A 24,821-nucleotide genomic window follows, 5' to 3' on the forward strand; every position below is an offset into this window, starting at 1 on the left:
TTCGATTGCTCGTTCCACATAAATTTCGATTTAACGCGTGAAAGAAAATGTTAAATTTTTTCATCGAAACCGTAAAATATAGGGAAAATGTCCGATATTCTTGTAACCTCCTTCGCTCGATAGACAAGGAATAATCGAGGAACGCAGAAGGCATAAAAGGCAGCGCGTGGCGCGTGGTACACGGCGAATCTGGAATTTCGCTCACGTTATCGGCAAACGTGGATACGTTTCTTGAAAGCGGTGGTAGCGGATAAAAATGCATCCGCGTTGCAATCACCTTTCACACTGGTTCACCTTGTACGTCCAACGTAACGGAATATTATTAAACGTTCGTTCCTGGAATGCTTGGCGGCGAGCCGCCGCTAATCTTTGCCGATAAGACCGCGTTAATTCTAATTACGCGCGCATTTCATTACGTTCGCTCACTTTTACTTTCCACCTTTTTCGCTCTTGCATGCCGATTCACGCATTGTTGCTTGCTGGCCTTGTTTCCCTCGTACCCGATCTCGAGGATCGTTTCACCAACCACGCGGTAAATTTCTTCCCTTTTTTCCACATTCACCGACAGGCTTTCATTCCGCTCTAAGAAACCACTCTTTTTCGTCGCGTAGACCGTCTCCGTTCCAATCTCGATCCGCGAAATACTAGATGCCGGTTCGTTTTACGTTCGTATCATCGTCAAGAAGCCGAATCACGAATGCACGCGCATTTGTCGAATATACATTTGATTTATATCTACTATGAGCAGTCTCGCTCGCCACTTCCTTCATCCTCCGATTCAGCTTATTCAGTTCTATTCAAAATTCCGGTTTCGCGTTCTCGAAATCCTCCGATACTTCGGATTTGTCGTGGTACCGTCCTACGAAAAAAAGCAGGGGGGAAAGGGAGGAAGACGGAAAAAGCCATCTCGACGTAGCGTACTCGGACTCGAAATACTAGAAAGAAGCATATCCAGGTTGGAGGAACGAGGTGGAGCGTGGAGGAGAAGAAAAAGGACAGTCGGCAAGAGGAAGAGAAACTGATCGCAATTGGCTGTTCGAACAGTCTAGCCGATGGAAAGAGGATCCGCGGGATGAAGCTTTCCGTGTTTCCATCGTTTGCGGCCAATGGGCTCGATGCCTTTCATCGTCAACGAGGTAAGAAATGTCTAGCCGAAGAGAGTAGGCGACGCGGAGGAGAGGAGAGGAAAGGAGAGGAGAGGAGATCGAGATTGAAGCGAGTACGGGAACGAGAGAAAAAAGCCGAAGAGAGTGGCGAGCATTCGCTCGACGCGGCCTTAGAAGGTCGCTAGCTCGAGCTAGCCTTCTTTAGCATCCTGCATCCACGTTTCCTCCGTCTTCGTTTATTCGGCTGGTCGTCTCGTTTCTCCTCTCGTTTTCTCAGCTCTGTTTTTCTCTTTCTCGCGATGTAGCCTCGATCTCGCGACGCCTATGTATCTGTATCGCAAGCTAGCCAGGTGAACTGGCCGCGATGAGCGCGTACCAACGAAACGACCTCGGTCTTCGCTCCGTGAGCTCGACTCCTGTCTCGTCTTCGTTATCCTCTTCTTCTGCCGCTTCTTTCCCGCTCGTTCGTGGCCACCAACCAGAAGATGCACCTGCGTCCACAGGAATTCTGTAACGCGTGCTTCACCGTCGGTTGCCCGGTACTTGCCAGTTGCAGCGTCGAGGACGAGTACAGAAATTGAGCATCGTGTCGCGCATTTTGAAAGGAACAGCGTATCGACATTAGGAAACAGATGGTTCCAGGAATTTGGGAAACTAAAGGCAGAGATCTTACGACCATTGGCAACTCGTATCTCGCGTATAATCGATCGGACACATACTTCGAAAGACAAGCTCGAAAGTATGAATTCCGCGGATAGAAATAAGATCGAGATTATCAATCCATCTCGCCAATACGACACCCCTATAACGTACGCTTCCGATGCCTGCGCTCGACACATAAATTGCCTCGTCCTTCGATTCGTCTGAGAAATTCTATAGATCCTATGGGGACACCGAAAGATTGCGATCTTCCGTGAAAGCGTCTTCCGACTGCAGACTAGTCCCAGCAAAGAAGAGGAGGAATCACGATACACCCATCATATCCGGAGGGGGTTGGTTATTTCATGTTTCATCGGACGAAGATACAATGCGTGTTTACGCCCTCCCACGCAGCCACACGCGATCCCACGAAATTCGCCTACACGCGGCAAGAAGCTCGCTGCACACGGAGCAGACGCGGATTGACGCGTCAGCATGTCGATGGAACAGCCTGGAACCTCCTTCTTGATTCAAAGGAAAAAATATCTCGTCTCGTGTTTCTCTCTTCGAGACGCTATTCATGGTTTTGTCTATTGTCCGATACGTTCTCGGGACATCTTCTCTTTTTTTTCTCTCGATAAAAGACTAGGGTCAACCTTTGTTACGTCCGGTAACTCTTTACATAAACCAGAATCCATCCCTCTGTTAAGACGGCCACTAGCTGTGCGAATATAATTAGTCGGGCCGCAATAATCCTAAGGAACTGTCAAAAAACTAAGCATTTTTATTCTACCGTCGAAGCCCTTAATTGTTGTAGAATATCTTCAAGTCCAGATGTTCCTCATGGTTATTGTTCAATCAGGTAAGAAATGGGTGTTTCCCATGCTCAGCGGTTACTTAACCCTTAAGTGACCGGTGGAAGGGCGACCAACCCCCAGCAATAGTTTTCCTCTGCGACAGCATCGTCATCGAACTTCACTTGTTTATCAGCCTTAGATCACTCAATGTCTTGACTGGTTTTTCGTTCATTGATCAGTCGTCAGCTGTAATTTACTATTTGCACATCTCTGAGAAGTCTATACGCACGACGCGTAACTATTTATGTCTACAAAGTTGTTGGAAGAAAGTGTATATTTTAATTTGTTAACCAAGCGTTATCATCAGTTCAACCTATTATCTTAACAGAAATAGGGGATCGACTGATTCGTAGAATCGATTATCAAATCGTAACGAGAATTTACGACTCTCGTTGGCGCGCTTCTTCGCGATCGCGTCTCTCCGCGAACGATCGAACAACCTTCAAGAATTCTTTCGCAACTTCGACAAAGTTATTTTATTACGAAGAACTAGTTCTATTTGAAGGAAAGAGATCTGGAGAAAGGCATGGTATTAACAGTGGCAAGATCACTCTCAAATTTCTGATAGCGCTAGATTGGTAGAAAAACTGGTCGCGCTACACCAACGATTCCAACATTCACGCCAAAACGAGGCATTAGAATTACTTCCTCCCTTTTATCTTCCAATTTCACGCGAAGCTTTTTCGTTTTTCCCGCCTTTTCGTCGGCAACTTTTTCTTTCCTTTCACCCCCGGCTTTCCTTTCACCCTGTTTCTTTTTTGTCACCTCTTTATCCCGTTGCCAGCTTCTTTCAGCGCGGGTTAACGCGTCCATTTGCGATCGTGGACAATAACGGGAGAATGGAGGGTTGAAAATCCGCAGATAGTGGCTGTTCGGGATTTGGAATGGCCGTCTGTTTATGACTCGTACAACACATCTTTTTGGGGAAAATACGAATTTCCTAAACTTTACGATGCGGACCTCGTCAAGAGGCTAATTAACACCCTAAGGGCTCGATGTGTCCGCTCTATAGTAAACATCTGGTATCAGTCAGCAACATCGGACGATATGCGCTCACGAGGGTACTCAATTACAAGACTGGAAGGAATAGATTCCCATCCCATAAAAACCAGTTGCAAGAAGGGAAACCTGGGAGACAGAGAGCTAGTATTAAGTTGTCTGGAAAATGTCTTTCTTTTGCAAATGTATTTTTTTTTTAAACAGTGCACCTTCATACAAACGTGAATACGTGTTTATCTCAACAAAATAAAATGGATCGCACGTAATTCGATAAAATAATATCAAACAAAAGACATTGTACGTTTATTATTTCCTCATAAAACGAAAGAAACTTTTCGGACAACCTAATATATAAGGATCAGGCGAAGCTTCTTCAAGAAGACTTAAAACAGTCTTCATCAGAAGGTCAGACTCCTCGTGTTATACTAAACAGTGCAAATAGATCAATTATACATAACATTACTCGGCATTTTTAATCTACCTCCACCTTGAGCATTAATAGCGTTCACGGTTGGCGATGTCAACCGATCAGTTGCAACCTGACTGATCGTCACCTAGTTGAGAAGTCGCAACAGCAGCGAGCATTCGCGTTTCCACGCGACGTGCAACTCATTCGTACGAAGTTTCGAATTGCGGCCGCTATTATTCGATTTCAGTGATCCTTCGAGAGTTTCAGAAAAATTTGCGCTTATAAATTTCAAAGTTCTTTGACTATAAAGATTTAAAAGATATGAAATAAGATGAAACTTTTTCGTTAATGAATCAAAACGATAGTTCTCTCTCTATAAAGGAATCGACTAAGCAATATTTACTGATAAAATCGCTGCTAACTCTTCTCGTTGAAAGTTCATACGTGCGTCGAAGGGATGAACCCGTGAATCACGTTGCGTATCGGCGAAAGAACCTATGCGTCACTGGTTATTAAGCAAGGAGCGGCACGGGATGACTTCTAGAAACGATTCTTCTGGCTGTTTCGAAGAGGATTTTCTCGGATCCAATTCGAGCGAATTAAGTCGACGGGGGTTGACGACGTGCTTGACTCAGCTTCTTCGTTTTTGGAAACGCGTGCGGTGAGTCAGACTATGTTTGCTCTGCACACCGTAATTAAAAGGGGCCGACTTCCATCAAGATTTATCGGTGTTTCCCGTGTTATTCCAGCTAAGAATTTACTTTCTCGTTCTCGCGATCAAATCAAATTCTAGGGAAGACGTTTGACCGATCGTTATTAATTCAAAACGTTCAAAATGTACAATTCCTTCCTGTTGATTCTTAAAGATATACTGCATATTGTAGAAAGAAAAATGCCAGAATATTCTACTTCTTTAGAATAATCTCAAGTGTCGATGGTCTTGCAATTCTCGATGAAGCGTCGCAGTGAAGAAAAGGTGCACGTCTCGCGATTTGTCTCGCAATCGAGCAACAATCACAGGCTCACGAATGGTCAGTTGGCAGAAATTGATCGTCGACTCGAAATTCCTTCACTTTCCCTGGTGGGTATCCGCAACAGTCTAATTATCGACCGATCAATGGCAATCTACGATCCGTATTGATCCATCGTCCCCTCGCTGTCTCCTCTCGGTGTATTCGCGAAGGTTCGACCAGTAACGGTCGTCCTTTGTTTCCTCGCGTCTCGATACACATCCGATCCAGTTTCGTGGATCGTGCGAACCTTTCGCGATCGAGTTTCGCACAAATCACGGGCTAATTTCGTGCTCGATCACCGAGGCAACTAGCGACACTCTCTTCTCCTCTCTTTCGTTCTCCGCCATGTCATCGCGAACTTTCGCGGTTTTATTCACTCTTTGAGAATTGATTGTAAACTACTTCCGAATAAAAAAAAAATTCACTCTTGTAGAGGACACAATTTGAGAGTATCTAGAATATTTACATCTTCTTGCAAAGGAACTTGATTAAGAGGATGGAATTGCAAAGTTCGTTGCAAACAGAGTAAGATCGGCTGAGCCTTGCGCATCGACAAGTTATTCGTTATCGAACTACCGATGTTTACGCAAATGAACACGATCGAAGGAGCTTCTGTGTATTTATACATTTTTAAGCGATGTGGACAACGTGACGATAGCGGTGCATTTACAAATTCGCAGAGTTTGATGTGCTTTTGTTAATGTTAAGGTTTTATCTCGTAATAGAGAGAGAGAGAGAGAGAGAGAGAGAGAGAGAGAGAGAGGAAATGCGTGGATGAATATATAATAGAAAAATATATATACAGGGTGGTTGGTAACTGGTGGTACAAGCGGAAAGGGGCTGATTCTACGCGAAAAAAGAAGTCGAAAATATAGAATAAAAATTTTTCGTTTGAGGCTTTGTTTTCGAGAAAATCGACTTTGAATTTTCGCTCAGTGCGCGTGCACTGTATCACGTCTCGTTATAAAAATTAAAAAAAAAAAATAATTTTTATTCTATATTTTCGACTACTTTTTTCGCGTAGAATCACCCCCTTTCCGCATGTACCACCAGTTACCAACCACCCTGTATAAATAAATACATATATAAGTTTAAGTATATGTACAATGCCTATGCTAGTCCAGAGACGCACGCTGGTATCGTTACTTTACGAGAGAGCTTCGAAGTCATGGGTCTATGGGTATTTATACAATTGTGGAAAACTGACCTGTCTGTACCCCGTCGTGTCATCTGTGCAAGGCATGTTCCTAGAAAACTATGAGGCTAAGAGGCCCTTCGAATTGATTTAGTGCTAAACAATACTCAATAGCTTCGAGGGCTAAGAAAACTAAACTTTAGAAAAGATGTGGACTTTTCCTTGAAGCGGGACCCACTTCGACAGTTAATTATTATCTCTTTTATGTTCGCAGAGCAGATGGCACATGGTTTCAACAGAAATGGTAATTGTGCTTCGAGAACTAATCTACGACACGTGGATACGAAAGGACCTTGTCAGCAATTTTTTCCGGCAAGCAGGACCCGTCAAAGGGATCAACTTCCTCCGTGACCAAACTTTTCTTCCAGCTGTTTGAGAACATTCCATCAGAACCGGGAACAAATACACCGAACGATTTATCCAGTGTGCTTTTCGGTCCAACGTATCTCACCCAGGAACGAGATGCTACACGAAAACGTAATCTTCACGGGTGGAATAAAAGCAGGAAGTTCTCGAATGGCACGTAGGCTGAGAGATCGTGTCGAGCCTCGGGTCTTCCTTTCACCGACGGGATTCGTTCCCGCGATCTTCTTGATCGAATCCGAAAACAGTCAGCGCACCCTCTCTCGATCCTCCAGCGGATGGAACCCGATCGCGAGGGCGTAAACGCTAATCGAGAAGGGATCGTCCGGTAACGGAACGTAAATAGCAACAAAACGTTGCTCTTCATACGACGCGTACGATCGACGACGAAGAAGCGGAGGTTGGCGGGTGACTTTCTCGAAGCTTTCTCGGTACCGATTCGTCGGTTGCCCGTGGCAGGAAAAAGATTGCCATGGAAAGTAGCGACGAGATGCGAGGTCACTAAGAAAGATGAACACGCACGGCCGTGTAACTTTGAAATCTTTTCGTACCTAGTGAACGGCCACTTTCACGAAGCTCTCTCGCGCGACGAAAGCTCCTTCGTTGGGCTCGCGAGAACCATTCTCTGGACTAGCCATCGTTATTTTCGTTGCTGTTTCAGAAACGACGATTTCGTCACGACGGTTTCCTCGCGACGATGGAGCGTTTCGAATAGCGATCCACCGTAAACAGCGTGGCCGCGATACAGCTCTGTTAAAATCCAGCTCGTAAAGTTGTCGCTGGTAGTTACCGTTGCGACACGCTAAAGACGTTAGTCCGATAATTGAGCACGATGTTAAGTGGACACGTTTATTGTCTGCGCTGCGTCTTCGAGCCTGTCAGCGCCTCTCGGGGCATACCGTAAAATGAAAATTTACAACTGCGGCTTGCCTATCTCTAACCGCAACTACGACTTTTCTAGTGGAAACGAGATAACGAGCCAACGGACGAGCCAGGGAACAGGATAAGAGGAAAGAGCTACGCGGAAAAATGTCTTCGACCGCGTAGGTCGCTCCTCCGACCCGGAGAAAGACGTCTCCTTCCACTTCCTCTCGCTAGAAGATTCGCAAATTCACGGTACGAGATCTCAAATACGCGCACAAAATGGAATGATACGAGTTTTGCCCCGCGGTGGGGCGATAATAAATACACGTATAATAAATTTACAGGTGATAATCTGTAAATATAGTTCCATGGAGGATGGAGGCTGCATTATGGGCGGTGGCGTTGCAGCGATCGAGGGGTTGGTCGGTAAAAATCCGGTCGGATTCCTCCGATCGGCCGATACCGATCGGTCGAGCCTCGTTGAGGAACAAATGCGCGTGGCAATGGCGGCGGTCGCGAGGATCAGTGCGATCGGGAAAGAACAAAAGCCCCGGCACTCTCGACAGCAGAATCGCTTAAGAGGACGTAGAAAGGATGCGATCGACGATGTCCGGAATGGCCGACTTTCCCAAAACGTTCGCCGATTGGGTTTTAACGCTTTGGCAGCGCTAAGTGCACCGTCCACGCCGTGTATCAGCGAATCAGCCTTTCGTTTATCTGCCGCGTTGATCGCCGATTTCTGGTATCGCTGGCTGTCGCGTCGATAAAGAGCCAGAGAGAAAGGGGCAGAAACAGAGAGGCCGAGAGATCGAGCGAACCAAGAGAGAGGAGAGAGAAGCCAGACACGTTCGCGCGCACTGCCAACCGGATAGAGAGACAGGCAGTGCGTAGGATCTCGAATCGTGATCGTATCTACTCGGTATTTAGATCAACCAGCCTCCAGACTCAGTCTGCCGCTCCACCGGAGTCAAAGACCTCCTCTTCCTCTTCCTCCATTGGAATCCGATCAGAAAATCAGCGGAGGCGTTCGTGCGCTCATTCAACCGCCTCCTTCCACCCTTGCTCTGCCGCCTTTCTGCCTGTTTGCCTGCTGGCTCGCCACCGTCTACTCTTCGTCCACTTTGTTTCTTCGGGCTCTGCGTGCCTCGCGGTATACCCTAACGTTCCGCGTGACTTACAGTCTAGTCTGGATTCGAACGTGACAATAAACCGCCCACTTTCGACGCGTTAAATGTCTTCGATTCTGGTAGTCGAACGTGAAAGTTACGGTGTACGATAGCGTAGTAGCGCGATCTGCGAGTTCTCGAACGTAAGAAGGGGTCGCGCGAGTACCGTTTTCACCGGAGCAGGACGCCGATTCAATTTTCACTTCAGCGTAAACTGAAACCTAAATGTCGCGGACTGAATGCGCGATAACGACAAGAGGGAACGTCACGGGTGACGTACGGAGTTTCGCGGTGATAAATAAATCGACCACTTTCCGGTTATCAGCTAACACCGATAGTATAGCGACGAAGTTACGACCGGTTCCAAATCCTGTTTACTCTTGATGGTCAGAAAATTCTACGGCCGTGGCTCGTCGTTCTCATCTTCCGTTACGAGCGCTAGATCGTCGAGTTCCTTTTGTCTGCGTGCATTACCGAACGCTTCGCCGTCAACGTTCAAAACGCTTCCCTGGTCGTTCGATTATATTTATCGCGTAATTACGGAGAGAGCTTGGACCGGTGTTCCACTACGATCTAAATTGTTATACTCTTTGAATGGAAGTATCGTAATTCCATTTCTTTAATCGTTTTGGATATCCTAGGCATCGGCTTGCCTGAAGGAGGAAATTACAAAACGGAAGATTACGATACCTATGACGAATTTACAGATGGATAATAAACTTGAAAAGTACTTCGACTTTAGTTAAAAGAGCGAAATAGAACGAATTTAGCGGAATTCGAGGGAACTGTTTAGCCCCTCTGTAGCTTCATGCGATTCCTTTTGTTTCGCCCGTCCCAAAGGAGCAAGATATTACTAAAACTGGTCGACCTGGTTCGCGAGTCAGTCAGTTAACTGCAATGGGCTACGCGGCCATTGACCGTGCCGGTATTATTTAACTAATGAATCGGACTACGGACTGCGACAGCCGCCCCTGCAGCCAGCTGACATTGCTTAATGCTTTCACGATCGACGAGAAATTACGCTCCTTCTGTCTTGCCCTCCGTTCGCCGCCATCACCATCGAGTACATTCCAGATTATCTGTTATATCTCAGTGACTCTCCCTTTTCCCTTACGCTCCCCGATTCCTCGACGTTCCGCCATCCTAGCCTTGTTTCCGGGTCGTAAATCGCACGTCGTCGTCTAGCCGTGTCGAAGAACGAGCTGTGATTTCGCGGAGATGCGGCCATCGGGAAACTCTCAAGGTCCGCTAACTGTTCCTCCGCTCGGGAACGCGGTCTTCAGAGGGTCCCTCGATCTCGGTGCGGACCGATCGAGTCGCTAGAACGAGATACCGGTCGATAGAGCATCGATCCCCGATGTTCAGGCTTCGATAACTGTTTCTCGGCAGGCGGCGCGATTGTTGTTTTTCGTGGACATTCCGATGGAAATACCGCGGCACAAGTAATTAATGAGATCGCGCGGAGAAACGATCGAGTTAACGCGATCGAACGCGGAGAACGATCGGAAGCCACGGAGGAGAGGACGATCGGTCGCGAAAGGCGAAGAGGTTTCGTCGAAAGTCGCCAAATCGTGACAACAATGTTGATTTACGACTGCAACCGCGAACCTGTCCCCTCTCGACGCTCGGGCCTCGGAACATCGAAATGGAATTTTAATGAACATCAACGCGGCATCGTTAAATCTGTGCATACTCGTGGCTATTCGCCCTTCCCCGGTTCGTGTGCAGCCAGGGTCCTTTCCGTGCGTCGGCGTAGCAACAGCAGCGTAACCTGATACTTGCAAATTTCTCGATGACTCTACGCTTCTCGTCAACGATCCTTCGTTTGGGATCACTTTGCGGGGGATCTGACGCGACGCGTTGAGCTTTCCTTCGCGCTATTCCAAGACAGAACGAGGATAGAGTTTGTCGTCGCGGATTCTATCTTATATTTGCAGAGAGCAGATCCTAAACCACCACCGAAACTAAAGAAGTACTTTAACTAAAAGGAGACGAGAAACAGCAACGATGGACAAGCGGCGCTCCAGCGATCGAGTCGACACTTTCCTCGTTTTCGAGTTTCTGGAACGCGGAGAGAAAGAGAGACTAGGGTACGTGGAGGGCAGCTTCGACGATCTATCGTGCACGTGCAGGGTCGCGCGTTCGCTCGTTTGCCATCACGCACACACAACGGCGAGTGGAAACGACGCTGCTCCAGACTCCAAAGAGGAGGCCCGTGGTAGAAGAGGAACGAGCGAAGAGGGGCCCACGGAGGCGAGACAGGCCTTATACGAGCTCGGTGGCCGTCGGGGTTCCCTCTAATGTTTGATAGTTGTGTGTGGGCTGGCTACAGCCGGCGCAGCGTGAGAGAGGAATGCGAGGTTGCATAGTCGACTCGTGTTGCTGTTCTTTGGTGCAGCGCGCGACGTCCACTTCGGACAATCGACGTCGTTCGAACGCTGTTCCAGAACCAGACAGTCTCACAGCTCTGAAACAGACGCATGAATCATTCTGTCCATTGACCCCGCGACCATCGACAAGAGTCTTCTTCTCGGCGAACGTTAGTTTCGGTGCTTGCGTCGTTTCGAGATGCTTTTCGCGGTTTGATTAGCAGAGGGTGACTTGTTTCAGTCATCGACCTTGCGCTCGATATCTTCAGGAATGTCGCCGGACGATAGGAGAGGGTCTTGCTACGTTGGGTAATCGAAAGTACGAAGAAGGCGATAAAATTCCGAAACCGATAGCTTGGCTTTCCGAGATAGAGTTCCCCGCACACTGATATGATGTTTTCTTGAAACAGTACAAACAGAATGTTTTTCCTCCCAAAGTCCATTAAGCATCGGTCAGAATCTTGTTACTCGTTGATAAACTTAAATGAATGACGAATGTCAATTCGTAGCCTATCTCCTCGAAGCAACGAGGATCTCATTAATCATCTGGAACGTTTCCTAAACACGGCTACAAATCGTGCGTCAGAACCATGTAACAGGACTTTGAATATTTTCGACTCTGTTTCATCACGAGATCGTGCAAGTTCGTCGTTAACATATTCGAACGACGATATTCCGAAATTTCAAAAGATGTTTATTCGTTTTATACAGTGAAGAATCGGATCTCTGAAACGAAGGAGAATCGAAGCAGGAAACGGACAATGTTCGGCTAATACTCGATCACGTGGTGGCGCTCGACAAATCGACAAGAAAGCATCGTTTCCGGCGACTGCTGTCAGCTTGATAATAATCGAACGAGCTCGATAGAGGAGAGAATATGGCCGGGGTTTTCGGTTGTTGGCCGACATTTCCAAAGGGTGCGCCCGGCCATCGATCCGCTATTTCAGAGCAGTGAAGCAGCCAAGGGGGATGATTACTTCCTTACGATGTCGTTGCTTGTTTCCCGATCACCGGTTAGCTTCCTTCCTCCTTCGAAACGACCGATAAGATTGCGATCGTTGCGAATCGAATATCATTGCAATCCGTTGCACACGGACTCGGCTAAATTGGGCGCAAAATGATCACACGAGGAAACTGTTAGGAAACAAATTGCGTGTTGACCCTGCCTGACTGTTTTTGATTAGGGGCGCGTTTATTTATTTATGTAGCTGGAATAGAATCGAATGAACAAAACGGCAAGTTACTATATTTAACAAGCAAATACTAGATACGAAGGATTCGACGCAGTAAATAAAAGTAAAATTCGCGAAGAATCTTCTTTCAACGAATTTCTGGCAAACGATTCAATCTGAAATTAGGTAGATGGAAACATTGGAGAAGACGGTAGTTTTGTTATTTTTCGAGATTGTAGCTCGCGTTCGGCTAACCTGTCGCTGCTTGATGGTCGAACGAAAAGAATTTTTAATCTACTTGTCCAGTCGCGAAATATCTTCGGCTGAAATCGGCTTAGTTCAAGGCGGATCCAAGAAGATACTCCAAACGAGAGCCCAAACGAGAAATATCCGATAGCCCCGCTGCCAAGCGGCTTCATCTCTTCCTCCTTGTCTTTTTCCTATGTAGGTTGTATTATTTCGTCTAGGAAGACTGTTAGAGAGACAGAGCAGGACTAGTCCGATGCGTCTGCCACTTAAAATCGCCGTTTCACACTGGCAAGCTTCCTTATCTACGTCCACCTTTTTATTCCGCCGAAATGAAACCTTTGTGCGATCGTCCAAAGACCGTAAATTCTTTCCCGCTCGCTTTCCCATTTCCTTCCGCTTCCGTTCTGTAATTGGCCGTGTGGTTGTTGCCAATTCTATTATTACTAAATGTGTATACGTTTGTACATATTCTATTAGAGCGCCCGTTCGTCGCCGATCCGTTCGACTTCCTTCATGGTAGCCATTTTGAACGGTCCGCTGGCCAAGCGAGCTATGGTCGAGATGGAAATCGTTCAACCACTGTCTGTGCGTCTCGACGACGACACGCTGGAACGATCGTCGTTCGAACACCAGCGATATTCCTTTTTCTCGATGAAACAGTTTAGTTATCGGGTGCTTGGGGGAAAAAAACGCGAGACACCTAAGCGAATCGTCGAACGTGGTTAAATTTACGCGTATATCGGCGAATGGTGCGCAAAAGCACGTCCTTGACGACAATCGTTTCACGAATGCTTGTCTCACGAGTAGAGCAGTCGAAAGATCCGGCTTCGAATCCTCGTTCAGCTACTCGGTCGATCGACTGTTTTTTTCCCCAAGACCGAAATACACCCGATCCGTCAGGTTTCCGTGGACGACAGGGACAAGCTTCTCTCGCCAGACGGTTGAATTAATACATTAGCTTCCCAATAAGACGTCGTAAATTAAGCCGGACGCAATAGCTGCGATGGCCTCGTGCGCGTTTGCACCGCGATTAATCACGTCATGCAACGGAGATGGCAAAATCCATATGTGCTGTACGAATGGCTCTCCTAGAATCGGTTTCGGTCGACAGACGGTCAACCAGTGTTGGCGTGTCCACTCGATAGTTGATTATTTGAAGAAGTCTCGTGATACTTTCTCACGCAGGTGCTACCTGGTAACAGCTGATTATGTACTCATTAACCTTGTCGCGACGGCGATCTGGCCTAATAGCTCGTTGGGCCATTAATAGCGTTATCGAAGCGGCAGCGCGATCATCAAAGCGCTCGCTCATTTACACCGAATCTCAATCGATACGCGATCCTCCGCGCGATTAAACATCGAACCGCATACAAATCAGCCGAGTCACCTTCTTTCTCATTCCCGGAAGCTTTGTTTCCTCGTTGCTCGACAAACTTGGTTTTTCCTATAATTCCGAAGGTGACCGAATGCGTCCTAGACGATATTCGAATTGATATGTATTTAATATACATTGGGTTGGCAACTAAGTGATTGTGGATTTTGTCATTATCACCTAATGACAAAATTTGTCATTACTACCTAATCACTTAGTTGTCAAGCCAATATGTATCAACGTATCCAGTTCTTGAATATTAAAATACAATAAAAAAAATCTTCTCATCGGAAGAATTTTAAGGCGTCAGAGGCAAGATAATTCGATAAGACTCTACGAATTTCTAAATGGTGAATTTTGATAGGCTTTTACCCAACTATTAACACCGTTTCGCGAATCGACCGCTTTCGAAATTTCTACTTCCTCTTGGTAGATAAACACGCCGTCTGGAATGTGCGGTCGGTTTGATCGTGTGTCGCAGACGATTCGCTTTAACGGCTATTAATATTAACGTAATCTTTCGTACTATAATTCTGGTCCCGCGAGCTATAAATACCCAGCGAATGACCATAAAATTTCAACCACGCAAGTCCCCTAGAATCGCCGCTAAGATCTCAAGGGTAATAAATCGCGAATTCTAGAGAGCCTTCGGTGAATTCAACGGATCCGAGTGTTACCGGCGCAACAACTGGTCGAATACGTAATCCTGCTCCGTATAAATGATCACCGAGTATAGAACGGTAAATAAATCGTAACGTCCTAGTGGCGATTACGAGCACGATTTGTGCTACAACGAGCGCCTTTTTTCGTGCGATCGTCACGCATGTTCCTTACGTTTTCTTGCCGCGTAAAGTTACCTGGAATTTTCCAGATTACAAAAAAGAAAAAAACCATTAAACGCTACAACGCGCCTCTAATATGTCGACAAACAACAATCTCACTGCAGACGATTAGTATTTCGAGGATTCGCGGCTGCGCTGTTTATCCGTTGCAAGAAACGTATTTACACATCGTTGGTTACGTTCTTCTCTGTTGTTACGACGGTTATATTCCTCCATTTCTACCAGTTACGTAGAATCGTGGCAAATTCCACGACATTCAACCGTCCTACCACCGACTGACTCCACGTATGTACCTCAAGAATAATTCCGCGCTAAAAAGGTCAGTATCTTCATTCCTGGAGATCGTCACTCGGCCATCCACACCGGCCGAAATTAAAATTCCGTGCCACCCGTCGAACGTCCGAAGAATAGTCTGGCGCACGAAATCCGAAAAGTCATAGCACGGCGCGCCGTGACGGTCAGGTACTCATGGCAACAGCTGATTCCATCGACCTTCGTCGTACCAGGCAAAAAAAAAGAGAAAAAAGAAAAAAAAAAGAGAAGGAAAGAAATCGTGTACGATCTAGCAATATCGATAAATTTTCAGTGATAGTTTAAATATCGTTTGCAATCATTAGCGCGGCTAACGAAGAACCATTCCTGAAGATCAAGGCTATCGACTATGGCGAGATTGACGATGCGGGCCTGGCGAATTGTACATTCGCGTGTATCGGGACACGTGGAACAGACATTAATGAAGTTTCTTAGTTGATGCTCGTGACTCTATGATATACGACGCTGACAAATTTTATCGAGGAGCATGCGCGAGATTGCCTCTTTTAATAGCACGAAGAAACACCTTGAAGGTTTGGCGCGTGGCCTGGTCGAAGTAGAGATTCGTTACCGCGTCGAGGAGGGCACTAAATGCACGTCGATTACCATTTGAACGAAGATTTATGCGAACTGTGGGCGACGGGGAGCGAACGCGGCTGTGCGACAGTTTAGAAAATTGTTTGCGTTGCTAGTATTCGAATGAAAATTTATGCGAATTACGTCGGCCGCTAACGCGGAAGTGACCGCACGCGCGAGAAACTCACCAAGGTCAAACTGTTTGCCACGCCGCGCTGCGCCGCGCCGGACGAAAACTTCGCGCTCGATCTCGTACCGAGTTGATAGCTGTTCCGCGCTGTCAATGACTCTACTACACTCTACGTTCCATTTGCATTCTTTTTTATCGTTGTAACCTTTTCCCGTCTTGTTGATTATTAGCTAATTTCCAGGGGGAAAGGTCGTGTCTTTGTCAAAGCATTTGAAATAGCTCCACGTGTATTCTTACAATTGATCGAACGATTGATCCGTTCGCGTCATCACTGACGTTCTGCATTCAAGATTCAATCACTTCAACAACTACATTATTATTTATTTATTCCTCCTGTTTACGTAGTGCATTTGCTTCATCTCGTGTTTATTTTTTCGTTTAAGAACAATCGGACAGCCGAGAAGATGTACCAGAGGAGACAAAATATCAATCGATGTGATGAAACACCGAAGCATGTCTTTTTACGTAATCCTTATTCATATTTTATCGGCGACTTTCAACGTAAACAGGCAGGTTTACTCGGCAACTGTTCTTTACCGACTTTCCAACACATTTTTATCGTTGCTGGTCGCACGAATTTTCCGCGCGTTGCTTCCATCTCGTCCAACTTTCCTCTCCGTTAAAAAGCATCAGACGACTCCGAAGAATCGCGACCACCTTTCCTCTTTACTTGTCTCTACGAACGATCGAGTGACCTATCCGCGTAAAATTGCCGATACTTTCTCCGACAAGTGAAACTAAACGAAAACGTTCCTGAAAGGTCGAACACCTAATGAACGATCGGGGATTCCCTAATTTCATCGCGTAAGAATGCGAATCAGAGACGATGGACGCAACGAAAACTTTATCAAGGACGAGTACGAAATTTCAACGAATCAATGTGTTCATCGAAAGAATAGCAAGTTGGTCCAAAATCATAACGCGGAATGTTGATGAAACGCGACCGTATTTGGAATGCTAACGCGATTTGCCCACTTTGTAGTGTGCCCGCTCGTTAGTTTGGCCGAGAATGAGAAAAACAGACGGGACGGTGTGATCGCTTTCGCGTGTCGAATCGGTCGGTTCCTTAATTACAGCATGAACCCGTTCGCTCCAATGCCGTTTTCCACCATTCTCCACCATGACGAGATCTTTAGTCGCGTCAATTTCGTCGCTTTAGCGGGGAACACGAGCGGTAGACCAGAAACGTTCTACGCTAATTATCGGACGAGATTAACCGTTTGACACGCATAGACTTGGCGGTTTAAAAATAACCGCTCAGTCACGAAACCGTCGTAAACGTGGACTTCCATAAAGATAATCGCGATGGTGTCCGCGCTTTGAAAAATTCTGCCAACATTCAGATTCACTTGGATTAGGCTTCCGTGTCTCGTTGCAAATGAAATGAAATATGTGTTCTAACGAAATATGAAAATCTTTTACATATACAGCCCCTGTACGTACAAGTTGCGTATCTACTAACTCTAAAATATTCGTTGTAGCCTTCCGTGACAAGCTTCGAATATGTTTCCGCTTTTCATACGAGCTTCGTAACGTGACCGCGAACGTTTTTAAACACAGGTTCGTAAGCCTCTTCTATTGTGATTTTTCTATTACGTCTTTCATTACAACTTCTATCGACTTGGATCGTCCTTCGACGTAATACACGTTGTCATTATGAACCGAGTGACACAAAGACTAGTGTCTGAAGTAGTCTTAAAGGTAGTCCCCTCGACACGATGCCTACGATCTTTCCAGAAAGACGACGCATGGTTGCACATTTAATATCATTCTCTTCTTTGAATGGCTGGGTCTATCTTTTATTTCATGCTGTTGCAATGTTTTGAATTCTGTCGAACGAAATATAGTAGCAGATATTCTACCATTATCGAATATCGATCTCTACCCACGTTTCCAGAACAAAGGTTCGACAAAGTTCCCGGCTTTCCTGACGACTATCGGCCGTAAGCCAGACGGTTCGTCAGTCTAGCTTGTCTTTATCGCGACGGGTTCGCGGTGCTGACACCAGCGATCGCCGAATACACGTGGAGATACTTACACGACGTGGTACGATTCGCGACGCTAGTAACAATATACAGGCACGATAACGTTGCCCTCGACTCGTACATACACACGAGGCGAATAAAGCGTGCGCGCGCCTCGTGACACGTGTCGGTTACGATAAATCCACGATCCTCCGCTCGGGAACGACGCGACGGCTCAACGGATCAGCCGGGAAATTCGGTGCCAGGCGATTCCATGGGCGTCGATCGTCCAACGTCCAACCGATTAGGCGATTAAGATTAGCAATGGAACGCGTGAGAATGGCCGAGTATGCTTATGCGGCTCGATTGTGCGCGTAATTGCCGTCAGTGCGACAGTATTATTGCTTTGGTTAATGGATGACGACGAAGATTCGCGATGTAAACTCGTTAGAGGGTAGAAATTATTGTGTCGAGAATGGAAGGCGTGTATTTGCGAAAGGAGATGGATTAGGGCGGTTACAATTGGTGGAAAGTTAACTGACGAGGTCGCGCGAGGAGGAAGCCGTACGTGTCGCGTGCCTTGCAACTTTGCTGTTTTTATATCGTGTATGCTTTGCTTTACTGGTTCTTTCGAAGCTGCAATGCTCCAATCGGATTATGAACGACCAGGTTATACGTGACGTTCTATGGAGTTGGGAAAACAATCTCGAGAGGTTGGCTAATTTTCAAAGGATCTTGGATAAGCAGGTCGGGCACTCGAACGAAATTAAACCGTACTCCATTTCGACGGTTCATCCGTTACTTAAGATCGAGCCAAGTAATTAAATAGCCGAAACTATGCGTAACGTTTGTACTCGACCGGATACCGATGGAATCTTCCAGCTTGCGATACCTAGGATTTCGATTCAACATTTTAAAACGTGTCTGCATGCCAAATAATATCATTACAGACTAACTGGTCAATATTGCGCAATTAAATGTAGGTAACCGAAGTTTACGACCGAGTCTGACATTTCACGTGTTAATTCTTATGTAATTTGCCAGCCAAAAATCCGGCTGTGTTCATGATTACTTGTATACGATAGTTGGTTCGAGTTGCTGCTATTCTCAATTATCGTTCGCTCTGAGGACCTTCCGCACAATAGAGCGGCAGATCGGCATTTCGATGGTCGGGTTCGAACGTTATTTTCGCATTAGCATTACACGGTGTATATTTAGAATCTACGACGCCTGGGACGTTAACTCCGACACGCTTGCCGCGTTCGCATATTTGAGATTTTTCCGATCGCGAGGAACGCCGGAGCGGAGAAATACCTGCAAAGGTCAGCCCTAAGGAGAGAAAGAGAGAGACTCCGGTCGCGCTCCCATCCGCGAAGAGTATAGAGCGCGGCAAAATGCAGGACGGATGGATCGCGGATACAGCGACGAGTAGATATCGCTACTTCATGAAATATTTATCGTCGATATTTTTCGCGTTGCTTATTCAAAATCAGACGCACGCGTTCTCGGCTCGTTCATCTGCTTTTCGAATTCTCGAAGGCGGGAGACTCGATCGGGAAGTAGCAGGATCGCAAAGGAAGAAATAACGAGAAATGGATGACCACGACCCCGCGTTACTTTTGATAGGCAAAACTTTCACGATTGCTCTCGTCGATATTTCGTGCTCTTAACGACGCTCTGACCTGTCTATATCGAGAGATCCACTTTTGTAAAACTGTTCGCCGCACCGACTCTCTGATAGAAACGATTTTTTTGACTCAGCGCTACTATCAACACCTTGACAGATTAATTCGTCGGGCGATCGTATTCGAATTATCGTAAACGCAGCGGAAAGTAGGCAAAGCGATTCGGTAAGGTGTTAGAGCAGCGACAGCCTGGTCCAGAAGTTCAGAGGGCCAAAAGATCGATGGTCAAAGATCGGCGTGCTCTAGGTGGAAGATGCTGCGCGTTCCAAGGAGAAACGACGAGAGTACGCGTGGAAAAAGAGGATAGAAGAAAGAGAAGAGCGAAGAGAAGCGGAGGCTGGTGGAACAGAAAGCAGTGGAAAAGAAGAGGAGGAGAAGGAGGTAGGAGAGAAGATGATGGCGGAGGCTCGAAGGATGCTTGGAGTGGGCAAGACAGGAGAACGAACGGAGGACATCGAACTGAAATGGCCTCTGGGAGCGCATTCCAGTATTCCACTCTCGCTACCTTAGGCCATCCTCTCCTTCTCCTCTCTCTCTAGTTGCTTCCTTCTCTTTCCGTCTGTCTGTCCATTCTCTTTCCCGCTCTTTTGAGTCCTCTTCTCCTTCTTCGACGTCGTTGTCGTTGTCGTCGTCGTCGTCGTCGTCGTCGCCGCCGCCGCCGCCGCCGCTGCCGTAGTCGTTGTCCCTTTCTCTCCTTCCCTCTGGTCCTTCGCGCTCCTCGACTCTTTCCGTCGGTTTGTCCTGCTTCACCTCGCGGTCTCATCCCCCTCGCCGATGCTCAGCATCCTCCTTTGGACTCGGAGTCCTTTTATTTCGCTCTCCGCATTCTTGAGTTTCCGCTTGCCGCCAGCGCGACGGACTTTTCTCCGCGCGGTCGCCACCAATGAGTCTATTTCGCCAACTTCGATCATACGTCTCGTTGTTTTACGGTTAACCTAACCGATCCGGAATCCATTTGATCGCTTAAAAATCTTCCGATTTTCCTCGACGAACACCAGCGCTGTATCCGTTCGACGTTCGATCAAACTTGTTCGAAGTAGGTACGATCGCGGTCTGTTCGAGCTCCTTTCGAAAGGAATCTCCTAGGAGGATAAGTTTTTTTACCCATATTAGCACGTTCCCGCCAATGCGGCCACCGCTTGCGTAAGGATTCTCAAATTCCTTCCGTTTATTAGTACGTCTATGTTTATTTTATCACGAGCCGCGATAGGCAGTGCTGGCGGCGCACGCTTTCGCACGTAGAATCCTGGCACCTGTCCTCGCTACCGGGCCTCTTTTATTTCGTTCCCTGCATTCTTCCGTTTCCGTTCGCCGCGGCACGTCGTGCCAACTCGGATTTCCTTTGTCCCACGACCCTCTCACACGAATTTCTTTTGCATACCTCGTTTAACGCGATCCACCGAGACTCGCGGCTCTCACGACCTTCAATTTTTGTGTGCAGTCGAACGTCTCCGAACGTACGTACGCCCGTGAAATTTTAACATCCTCAGCGATGCAAATGGAATGCGATTCTGTTCGAATGTGTAACGAAAATAAAATATATCGAAACGTATTGTTCGATTGGCGATGTCAATGCTCGAGAGAATTGAAATTTTTAAACGCTTAAAATGCTCGATTTGGAACAGCGTCGTAAAAATTTCTAGACGATCTTTGCGTCTTCATAAATTTACGAGGACGTACATTTTCCACTATACGGCATTAAAACGTACAACTTCGTCGTCAAATGGAGAAGGGAGCCGATGGTCTCTCTTGCCCGCGATTTCCTTAAATCACGCGCCATTGTCGCCGTTAGGTCTTTTCTTGTCTCCTCCGTCCTCCGCTGGCTCAGTGGCCCAGGGAATGCGACGCTCTTACGAAAAACGCCCGGAAGCGAACGCGTTCTGCTCCGTGGTCCGGAAGATGCGCGTAATTTTTTTTTTTTATTGCGTTGCCATTACCCGCTGAATTACGGACAGCCTTGGCACGCGAGCCAATGGCCACTACGGGGCATAAGCTCTCGAACAATACTTCTGTCCCATAGAAGAGAACTCAATGACCCTGAAAAGTCGGCTTAGCTGTCCGGCAAAGAGTTTCACCGGGAAGGTTCCAAAAATTTCAGATCTCCTCGAACGCTCCTCTCGACAATTCCTAAGCCGATTTTCAATTCGTCCTTCGATCGATCGTGACCATTGAGATTTTCGTACACTCGCATCCTACGAAATCCTTTCCTCGGAGTGAGACACAAGTTGCACACGTTTATAAGTGTTTTATTGTGTCTCGACTAGAAGCTATTTCTAACAGATTGTCATTCTACGAAGAATCGTGAAAGAACCGAATCAAAAATCATACAGCAACGATATTAAAATTCTAGAATAGGTGACAGAAGAATAATGTTGGATATGACGTTCGTAACTAAAGTAGACAAAGGTACTATATACAGTTGTCATTGAATTATTCTATTTAAACGTAGCATCAAAATCCCTTCAATTCACGATCTCTCTACTTTCTATCAAACTTCGGTGAATCGCTCGACTGATGTACGAGGGAAAACCGAGAAAAAGCGAAATCTACGAAGAATAATTCCCATCGATCGACGGTGTGCCGCAGTTTCGACCGGTTTCCTACAGGGCGGAAAGTTGAGAGATCTCGAACGGAGTTTTGGTAACTGGGGGATGGGATTTCGCGGCGTTAGAATTTAATGGCGGTGTCAAAAGTTGGCCGTTAACGAGATGGAGCGAGCCGAAAGATAAATCGAAGCCGGCGCTTTTGTTCTCCTTCCAGTCCGAGCCGAATCTAAGTTCGAGCTTGCAGCGTGAGCCGCACGGTGATTCGGGGATAATCGTGATCGACGTTGTCGGGGTTGATTCGCCCTCTGCTTACCTCGACCCGACGTTTACATCGATACCGTGGCATTTCATTTTTAATGTTCGACACGTAACCGACGCGTATCGCCGAATTAATCCGAATAATGGATGCGAGACGTCGAATCTCGGCTATGTGCGCAGCCTCGGTTTCACCGATCGCCGTTTCGTGAACGTGCAGATTTGACTTTTCTCTACGAACTGGCCGACTTCTCTGCTTAAGGGTAACTACATATACCGAAGTTGATATCGCGATTCCAAGGGGAAAGGATATACGTTCTGCCCGTCTGGTTATGATCCCGACGGTGTTCGACGATTTGTAGCACGAAATTTTGACAAAGTTGTCGATGTGTTTGCTGGAATGGAAGTGGCGAAGTTTAAGCGTTACGAGTTCGATTCCTGTTGCGATTTAGATGCTGCGAAGTGTTCCGTTCGAATGTTATTGAGAAACTGACGGAGACAGAAATGGTAACCTAATTTGAATGTCGAGTCGCCCTGCTCGTGCATAACTGAATTGAAAAATATCAAATACGCACGGCAGCATATGAATTTTGGTTCTGAAAAACAGCGGGGAAGTCACGTCTGCGCCATAAATTTAGTCTACGAACTAATCGTCGACCGAGAGTTTGGGCCTGTTGTTTCCATATTTATGTCATTTTTATTGCTTTCTGAGGTTGCGTTCAAATTTATGTGGAACCTAGAATCTTCCAAGTACGCATAAAAAGAAAAAAGGATAAACGAAACGTTTGTTAGATCGAATATATTTGGCTAATATATTCGCGCGTACAAAGTGGCGCTTAAAAAATCTCTGCTCTTTGATCTTCTTTCTTTCCTTCGGTTCTTCGATGGAGATAACCGCGGTAGGAAAAAGAAGAAGTATGCAAAATTGAAAAAGGTGCAATCAGCAATGTTCGGAGCTGGTCTCGAACTGGGAATTGCGGCGGAAAGTAAACGGCGAGCCCTTTAATCCGTTGGCTCGTTAACGTTGCCCTGATCGAAACTCTAATTTGCGAGCGGCGCAAAGAAAACAGAGTGCGGCCACGGTCAGATAAGGCGGCGGGAAGGGATCGCAGATAAGCGCGAGCCAAACGAGCCAACTTCTAAAGAACTTAATAGGGAAAACGGAAACATATTCGAGCGAACGAAGGTGGGTTCGATAATCGCGGCCGAGACGGTTAGGGACGTTTTCCCGTGGTTGAAAAGGGCAGCCGCGCTCATTTTATAGAACGTTCGTTCTCTCATGGCGTTACACCTTGAAAGTAGCGGGCCGCATTTCCAGGAATTCCACCGTTAGTTCGGCCATTACCATTCGCTACATGTCGGGGGTCACATTTTAGCGTGTTTACGGCACTTTTCGAGGAAACTGTTACTTCGAGCACCGTCTTAGCGAAGCGACGCGTCGCGACTCAGACAAATATGCTCAAGTAGCCGCGACACGCTTTCATTATCTCGACCGCTTTCGCGACATCGCGAAGAACCTCGCGAATTCAAGGTTCTTTTCCGAGTCGACGATGTCGTAGAAGAGAGAAACTGTTTAAATTGAGCGCGCGTTTGCGACCACGCTACTGAGGACGATGGGAAAGGTACTTACGAAGAACAGTTTGAGGTTGTTAACCCCTCCGCTGATGGAACGTCAAAGGACCACTCGTGTCGTATGACTCTGGAGAGACGCCGACGTCTTTCAGCCGTGCAGTTTTTTACGATTTAAATCGAAGGTTAAACGAGAGGTGTAAACTATTCGTGAACGAATAAGTGGCCAATTACGAGAGGCTATTACACCTGCGTTAAAGGATCAAGGAGCCATTTCGTAAACGTAAGTTGGCATAGCTCGAGAGGCGTGAGTCGCGATGAAATGCCAACGAGAGGACGTTACTCGGTTCAATATTTATACGCTCCAAATTCCAGGGCTTAGAATATTGACACCCGAAATATTTCCCTCGGAGCAAGGTCTCTTTGAAGTTGTCTTTCAACTCGTCTGCCTACTCGTTCTAAGCAAATTATACAAACCGAAATTCCTTGGTATTTGGAAAATAGGGAGAAACGAATGGAAGAAGTGGTAAGAAACGGCATCGATGACGTCCTTGTACTTGAAACGTTGAAATAATTCTAACGAAAATCACTTGCACAGTTGCTAATTAATTGATAATGGCCAGGGAATTACCATCGGCGATTAATCGACACTAAACGTCGAAATATCCCCGCCAATTAGTCGATTTAGAATGTCGTACTACCGTCGGCTATAAAACGAACGATATTTATACCTACTATATGTCACTATAGCGACGACTGGTATTTTGCCACGTGTACTTATGGCCATGATTTGTAAATTCCAGTTTCCCTGAACGAATGGAATAGCGAGTTTCTCTTTTTTATTTAACGATGAAGCGGTTTACGTGCCACAGCCTGCTCCGAACAGGTGCTACATGCTGATTTTACACGGAATTTGGATATCGATACAATCGTGAAACCTGATTTCAAAATCGTATCTTTTCAGATTCTTAAATATAAGCCCGCTTATTGTAGCGAAGGAACGAGTTCCCCTTTTTACGACACGCTCTCACTGGAATTCCCTTATATAACGTATGTAGTTTACATAATTGGCAACACGCAATGTTGTTATTGCTGGGTAGAAATTCGGT

General features: G+C 46.5%; 1 protein-coding gene across 5 annotated transcripts in view; it reads right to left on the minus strand.

Annotated features, from left to right (window-relative positions):
* Pdk1 (Phosphoinositide-dependent kinase 1) overlaps positions 1 to 24,821 on the minus strand; it is a 407,060-nt gene that overhangs the window by 50,522 nt on the left and 331,717 nt on the right. The window lies entirely within an intron of this gene.

Source organism: Bombus flavifrons, chromosome 1, assembly GCF_040668555.2.
Source record: "Bombus flavifrons isolate JBK064 chromosome 1, iyBomFlav1_principal, whole genome shotgun sequence".
NCBI classification, from domain to species: domain Eukaryota; kingdom Metazoa; phylum Arthropoda; class Insecta; order Hymenoptera; family Apidae; genus Bombus; species Bombus flavifrons.